This window comes from Trichechus manatus, unplaced genomic scaffold, assembly GCF_000243295.1.
Source record: "Trichechus manatus latirostris isolate Lorelei unplaced genomic scaffold, TriManLat1.0 scaffold00083, whole genome shotgun sequence".
In the NCBI taxonomy this organism is placed as follows: domain Eukaryota; kingdom Metazoa; phylum Chordata; class Mammalia; order Sirenia; family Trichechidae; genus Trichechus; species Trichechus manatus.
Genome location: NW_004444019.1, coordinates 8,708,929 through 8,717,032, shown reverse-complemented (window position 1 = coordinate 8,717,032; position 8,104 = coordinate 8,708,929). Strand labels below are relative to the sequence as shown.

Here is an 8,104-nt window from a genome sequence, read left to right as displayed (position 1 = left end):
CTCTGGTTTATGTGGCCCTTTCTGTCTCTTGGGCTAATACTTTCCTTGTGTCTTTGGTGTTCTTCATTCTCCTTTACTCCAAGTGGTTGGGACCAATTGCCACATCTTAGATGGCTGCTTGCAAGCTTTTAAGACCCCAGACGCCACTCACCAAAGTAGGATGCAGAAGCTTTGTTATGCCAATCGACCTAGATGTCCCCTGAAAGCATGGTCCCCAGACCCCTACCCCTGCTACTCTCTCCCTCAAAGTGTTTGATTGTATTCAGGAAACTTCTTAGCTTTGGTTTAGTCCAGTTGTGCTGACTCCCCCTGTAGTGTGTGCTGTCCTTCCCTTCACCTAAGATAATTCTTATCTATTATCTCGTTAGTAAATAACCCTCCCTTTTCCTCCCCACCCTCGTAACCATCAAAGAATGTTTTCTTTTGTGTTTAAAGCTTTTCTTGATTTCTTATAATAGTGGTCTTATACAATATTTGTCCTTCTGTGACTGACTAAATTCACTCAGCATAATGCCCTCCGGATTCCTCCATGTTATAAGATATTTCATGGCTTCATCATTGTTCTTTATCATTGTGTAGTATTCCCTTGTGTGGATATACCATAATTTGTTTATCCATTTGTCCGTTGATGGATATCTAAGTTGTTTCCATCTTTTTGCTATTGTGAACGATGCTGCAATGAACATGTATGCATCTCCTTTCTCTGGAGTGGGCACAAATATGGATTCCTTCCAGTCGGTTGGCCAGGTAGCTGTCTTCTAAATTTCTTGGCATAAACAAGTGAGTCCTTCCAGCGCTGTGTCCGTTTGTTGAAACATCTCAGTTGATATTCTGTCAGTTCCTGGATCCTTGTTTTTTGCCAATGCCTTCAGTGCAGCTTGAACTTCTTCCTTCAGTACCGTTGGTTCTTGATCACATGCTACCTCCTGAAATGGTTGAATGTTACTAATTCTTTTTGGTACAGTGATTCTGTGTATTCCTTCCATCTTCTTTTGATGCTTCCTACTTCGTTTAACATTTTCCCTTCAGAATCCTTCAATATTGGAATTTGAGGCTTAAATTTTCTCTTCAGTTCTTTTAGCTTGAGAAATGATGAGCGTGTTCTTCCTTTTTGGTTTTCTCACTCAAGGTCTTTGCATATGTTATTATAATACCTTACTTTGTCTTCTTGAGCTGCCTCTTGACATCTTCTGTTCAGTTCTTTTACTTCATCATTTCTTGCTTTTGTTGTAGCTACTCTGCATCCAAGAGCAACTTTCAGAGTCTCTTCTGACATTCATTTTTGCCTTTTCTTTCTTTCCTGTCTTTTTAGTGACCTCTTGCTTTCTTCATGTATGATGTCCTTGATGTCATCTCATAATTCATCTGGTCTTCATTCATTAGTGTTCAATGCATCAAATCTATTCTTGAGATGGTCTCTAAATTCAGGTGGGATATACTCATGGTCGTACTTTGACTCTCATGGACTTGTTCTAATTTTCTTCAACTTCCACTTGAACTTGCATATGAGCAATTGTTAGTTTGTACCACAGTCGGCCCCTGGCTTTGTTCTGACTGATGATATTGAGCTTTTCCATCGTCTCTTTCCAAAGATGTCGTTGATTTGATTCCTGTGTATTCCATCTGGCGAAGTCTGTGTGTATAGTAACCGTTTTTGTTGATGAAAAAAGGTATTTGCAGTGAATAAGTCGTTGATCTTGCAACATGCTGTCATGTGATCTCTATTGCCGTTTCTATCACCAAGGCCATATTCTCCAGCTACCAATCATACTTCTTTGTTACCAATTTTTGCATTCCAATCACCAGTAATTATCAATGCATCTTGATTGCATGTTTGATCAATTTCAGACTGCAGAAGTTGGTAAAAATCTTCGATTTCTTCATCTTTGGCCTTGGTGGTTGGTTCATAAATTTGAATAATAGTTGTATTAACTGGTCTTCCTTATAGACGTATGAATATTATTCTATCATTGACAACGTTGTACTTCAGGATAGATCTTAAAATGTTCTTTTTGATGATGAATGCAATGCCATTCCTCTCCAATTTGTCATTCCCAGCACAGTAGACCATATGACTGTCTGATTCAAAATGGCCAATACCAGTCCATTTCAGCCCACTAATGCCTAGAACATTGATGTTTATGCGTTCCATTTCATTTCTGAGGACTTCTAAATCTCCTAGATTCATACTTCGTACATTCCATGTTCCTTTTATTAATGGATGTTTGCAGCTGTTTCTCCTCATTTTGAGTCATGCCACATCAGCAAATGAAGGAAGGTTATGAAAGCTTGATTGCATCCATATGATAAAGGTAGCCTATATTCTGAGGAGGCAGCTCTTTCTATGTCATGTTTTGAGTGTCTTCCAACCTGAGGGGCTCATCTTCCGGCACTGTATCAGACAATGTTCTGCTGCTATTCATAAGGTTTTCACTGGCCAATTTTTTCAGAAGTAGACTACCAGGTCCTTCCTAGTCTGTATTAGTCTGGAACTCCACTGAAACCTGTTCACCAAGGGTGACCCTGCTGGTATTTGAAATACCAGTGGTGAAACTTCCAGTATCACAGCAACATGCAAGCCACCAGAGTATTACAAACTGACAGACACGTAGTGGTCATCTTTGGTTTAGAGTAATTGTTGACCTTTTGGTCTCATATAGATGGATTTTTAGTGGAGCACTGTACTCATGGGTAATATCCTTCACTTAAAACCCCGTTGCCGTGGAGTCGATTCCGACTCATAGTGACCCTATAGGACAGAGTAGAACTGGCCCATAGGGTTTCCCAAAAGTGGCTAGTGGATTTGAATTGCCATCCTTTATTTAGGTCCTGATATATTTTGAGGGTACAGCAAATAGGATTTGTGGTGTAAGAGAAAGGGAAGAATCAGGATGACATTAATACTTTTGGCCTGAGTAATCGTTAAGTATTGAGTTGCCATTTTCTGAGATGGGAAAGGTTGTAGGAGGAGCAGGTATCAGTGAGAAGATCAGGAGTTGGTTTTGGACATGTAAATTTGAGAAGCCTATTAGACATCCAAGTGAAGATATTGAGTAGGCAGTTAAATATATACCTCTGGAGTTCAAGAGAGAGGTCAAAGCTGGGAATAGAAACCTGGGAGTTGTGAGCATATATATGATATTTAAAGCCGTGAAACTAGATGAAACCACCAAGAGATGAATGTAATAGTCCTATAACTGATCCCTGAAACGACTAACATTTAAAGTTTGATGAGATGAGGAAGAGTCAGCAGAAGTGACTAAGAAGGAACAGCCTGTGAATAGGAGAGAACCAGGTATTTTCCCGGAAACTCAAGAGAGAAAAGTATTTCAAGGAGGATGGAGTGATCAACTGGCTCATATGCTGTAGATAGCCCAACTAAGATGAGGACTGAGAATTGACCATTGGATTTAGAAGCCAATGATGGTAATCTTGAGCAAAGCAGCACCATTGGAGTGTTGGCAGTGAAGGCATGACTAGGAGAGTATGTGAGACAATGGGAGGGACAGGAATTTGAGAGAATGAATGTAGACAATGTTTTTGAGTTTTGTATACAGGGGAGCAGAAAACGAGTGGAACCTGAAGAGGAATATGGATGAGAGGAGAACTTTTTTTTTTTTAAATTTAGTTGGCACAAATTTCAGCATTTTTGTATATTTCCTTTGCCTCATCCTAGTTAGTGTATGACACTTCCTGATGCTCTACTATGCTAGCTTCCTTTTGCCTCAAAGGATCAGGTATTTACTACCAAAAGAATCACCTTGAAATGCTTTTTTAAAATTTGGCTGCCTTTCCCCACCCCTACCCCTGCTGCAAAAAAAGTCTTTGCTTACCACCTGTCATTTACCCAATAATATTAAAATTCCTTAGTTTAGAATTAAAGGTGGAAAAAAAAAATTGGCTTCTATTCTTTGCCCCAGTTAATCTGGTCTAGTCTATACACCACTTCCCTCTCTTCAGAAGCCTGACCTTCACCCTCCCCATCTCTGCTTATGAAAATCTTAACTGCTTTTCAGGGCTCTACTCACATGTTATATGTTATGCAATCCCTTCATTGATGACCTTAGCCAGAAATGAATCTCTCCCATATAGACTGCCATAGTGTTTATAATCAAAAGCATTATTCAGCCTACATACTGCCATATATACTAGATATCTTTGTGTCTTCCATAGTATCTAGAGTAAAGCACATGAATGTGTTATATACAGATATGTTGAATGAACAAAAGAACACATGACTACATTCCAATTCTGGGATAATTCCAAGTCTGCTGGTCTCCTCTTACGCCAGGCTGCCTTAGCCTTGGGTATGATCTGAATGAATGGTGCCTGCTCAGATTTAACTACTTTCCTAGCACTAAGTCTGGAACTGCATGACGTAGTCTTCATAGAGTTGGGGAAAATTTTTATTTCAAGGCAACTTGGAGTCTCCTGCTCAGTAACAAGGAAGCTTTACTTGGAGAAAGTCCCTTTTGATAGTAGAAACCAACATTTTGTCAAAAACTGAAAAGAATTCAAGTATTTCTTTAAATTTTTGTTGCCACCAGGTAGACAAAAGTTTAATGAAGTATTTCACTCCTGTTAAAAATTTATCTTTGAAGAGCTAGGTTTTAGGCATTTTATACTTGTAAAATATAAGCGCAATTCAGTTTGCAAAAATCAAGCTTTGTGCCATTGTCATTAATACTGAACCAAGTTCTATAGTTCACCATTAAAATTCTCTCTCAGGAGGAAAAAAATAGTTGTCTACTATTAGTTTTGTTTAATTCTTATAAAGGGCTTAAATACCTTATTAATCTTTCTTAACATCTTAGCAAGATAAGTAGCAATCACTAGCCCTATTAAAAGAGTAGAGAGCTGGGCCCAAAATATCTTGCTTAAATGCTTTGTCAGCAGGGCACTACTCTAGCCAAAACAAACAAACAAACAAAAAAACCCCAAATCCATTGCTGTCAAGTCAATTCTGACTCATAGGGACCCTATAGGACTGAGTAGAACCACCCCATAGGGTTTCCAAGGAGCAGCTGGTGGATTCAAACTGCCAACCACAGCTCTTAACCACTGCACCACCAGGGCTCTACTCTAGCCTAGGGGATGAAATTATACCTTAGTGTCCTATAAAAAAGGATTAGATAATGCCAAACTCTAGGCAGATGTAAGACACCTCAAAAAAAAAAAACCCTTTCATTTCTCTACTCATATTTTTCTCAAGTCTAACAGATTGTAAACTTATTGTGGGCAGGGAGATATCTTTGGTTTCCCTAGAATGTTTCCTTAGTGATTGGCTTATATTGGGGCCTCAACAATATTGATGAAAGACTAAATGAAAATATTTGTCACATGTGTTTTGTCAGTGGGTATTCAAAGGTAAGAATGATTCCAGGTTTGAAAATGACAAATGTGTGGAAATCAGCATTTTAGAAGTGTAATGAAAGTGACTTTTACCAAGGCACTCTGCCAATCTTCCTTTAAAATAATTAACATGCAAATTGGAATTCATATTGCATGCCAAAAAACGATTGTTGTATAGCTGATTATTAGTGCGTAGGTGGTGTTTATACGAATACACAGATGTGTTCAGAAACCCCTGATCTATGTGGCACTCTGAAAAACCCAGTCTGTATTCACAGATGAATTGCATTTCATTCCCCCATAATCCTGTACCACAACTGCATCTTGCATATTAGAACAGGTGTACCATTTTATCCAGAGAATTACATTTTTGGGAAAACAGCTTAATGAATTACTTTTCATTTGCAATAATTAATTTTAATGAACTACCTAAACAAAGGCTATAGATGTCCTGGTTTAACCATATAACTAAAATTTCTCAAGTTGATTTAAGTGTAAATCATTTTTCAGAATCAAAATATCACACAAATATAATGCATATCTAGTTTACCTATTTACAAATGACTTAATGGATAAACTGATGTGAGTGGTCTCTTTTCTTTTGAAGGTTAGAGAAGTGGGAGACATCTTGTCTTATTCTGGCAAAATTCTTATCTGGTCACTGAGGAAAAAGAATTATCAACTTTCTTTGCTATGTGACATTTTCTTGTACACATGAATAGTAACTGCATATAGAAACAGCTGTCAGTTTTTAGAGGAACACTAGTAATTTTGCTTCTGGATAAGTTTCTATAACCAGCACGCATATCGGAAAAGGTTTGAATTCTTATGAAAGGTTCTCAGTTTAGTTCAGAAGTTTTCTAGCAGATGTTGGCAACAAGCTTGCACAGTTTCAATTCCTAGAAGGCCTCTTTTTTTCAATCTATCTTTAATGTAAACATTCTGTCACCAACATGCCTTGGTTACCTGCTTAGAAAGTCATGATTCATTCTGGACACAGCATGCATTCTTTGGCGAGCTGAGTGGGGTAGTAGAGAAAGCCCTTGATTCAGAGTCTGGCACATTTGGAATGCCAGCTCTGTGGCAAATTATTTAACCTCAATGCCCTGGTTTACCCATCTGTGAACTGCCTCAAACAGTTGTTTGAAGGAGTGCCAGGTATTTAGTAGTCACTAAGGAAAAGTTCTTCTGTTCTGTCCTTCATCTTCCTTTATAAAAATTTCTCCTGAGAATTTAGAAGAAAACCAAAATAAAATCCCTCTCAAACCAACAAGACTACTTTGATAAAAATTAAGTGTTTGATTAAATTGATTTCCTAAATGGCAAGATATTATGTAGTTTGGAAAGCAATTCTTTTGGAGGATGTCAGTATATTATTGTTAAATAATCAATAGTAAGGGTTATACACGTTAGTGTAATTCTCCTACAAATTACAGATACCTTTCCATCTTAAATAGAAGTCTTGATTTAGCTCACTTTCTTTTTATCCTGCTTGACCCATTTTCCCAGATGTCCACATCTCCTGGAGAAAGGACCTGGTAGGGTTGAGAGGAGAAAGAATAATGAAGAAAGGGGAAAACTCCAGGACACTCAGAATCATGTGGGAAAGGGTTCCAGTGCAGGAATGTGAAAGCTTAATGTATTATTTTCACCCCCTTATAAAATGCAAACCCACTTTTTCTAACTTTCTCTTCCTTTATGGACAGAAGGAAAGAACTTATTCCTTCATCAACTCCAAGGTTGATCTTCCAACCAGTAATCTCAACTCTGGATATCTCCATAATGATGTTAAAAAAAAAAAAAAAAAAAAGAATCTAACTTAATTCTAGGTCCAGCAGATCGAGAATCCATTTGGCAGATGGAATGGAGTGGTAATCACTTTGGATGAAAGTAAAGAGGCAATGTTTCGATTTGGGACTTGGATGCTTAGTCAGACATCTGCAAAATTCCAGGGGAGTCAACTGACCAAGAACTATGGATCTGATTTGAAATGCCTAGCAAGGAACCTGCTCAATAAAGAGGGAGCTAGCATGATGGCAGGCTTCCTGTGGGATCCGCCAATTTTTTTGTTTTTTTTTTTGCCTTCATTACCCAAGGCTTTTTCCAGATTCAGACCTGGCAACTCTCTCCTTGCTCTGTTTCTTTTCTCAGTTCCTTCTTCTTTCTCCCTTAACACTGTTAAAATATATGAATCGTCAGGACCTATTTGGATTTCAAGGGTCTAGAAATTTTATGTCTCTTTACACAATGAAGAAGATTATAAAAAAAATTAAATATTTTCTTTCTTTTTCTTCCCTTTGTCTTTTCTCTCTTTCTTTCAGCTTTTCTGAGTCCTAGATATCCCCCTCATTCTCTCTACCTCCTGTCCTTCCTCTTTCTACATTTTAAGCTGCAACCACTTCATGGAAAATGTCTTCTCTTAACATTCCAATTTCTTCCAGGGTTGGATTTTTTTCCCTCTACTTGTCCTCTTGGTTGCCACTTCTTTTGCTGTCTCTGACTCCAATTTTCTCCCATCTAAACTTTTAAAACATATATGCCCTGTGAAGTTCAAAAAACCTGGGTTCAATCCAGATTCTGACACTTACTGGCTTGTAACTTGGACAGTTCCTTGTTCTCTATGAGCCTCATTTTTTAAAAAAAAATTTTTTTCTGTTGTACTTTAGATGAAGGTTTACAGAACAAATAGTTTCTCATTAAACAGTCAGTACACATATTGTTTTATGACATTGGTTAACAACCCCACGACATG

The 8,104-nt window shown here is 37.9% G+C and overlaps 1 protein-coding gene across 1 annotated transcript in view; it reads left to right on the top strand.

The window, feature by feature from the left end:
- COL9A1 (collagen type IX alpha 1 chain) overlaps positions 1 to 8,104 on the top strand; it is a 97,345-nt gene that overhangs the window by 16,876 nt on the left and 72,365 nt on the right. The gene's annotated exons all lie outside the window — the stretch shown is intronic.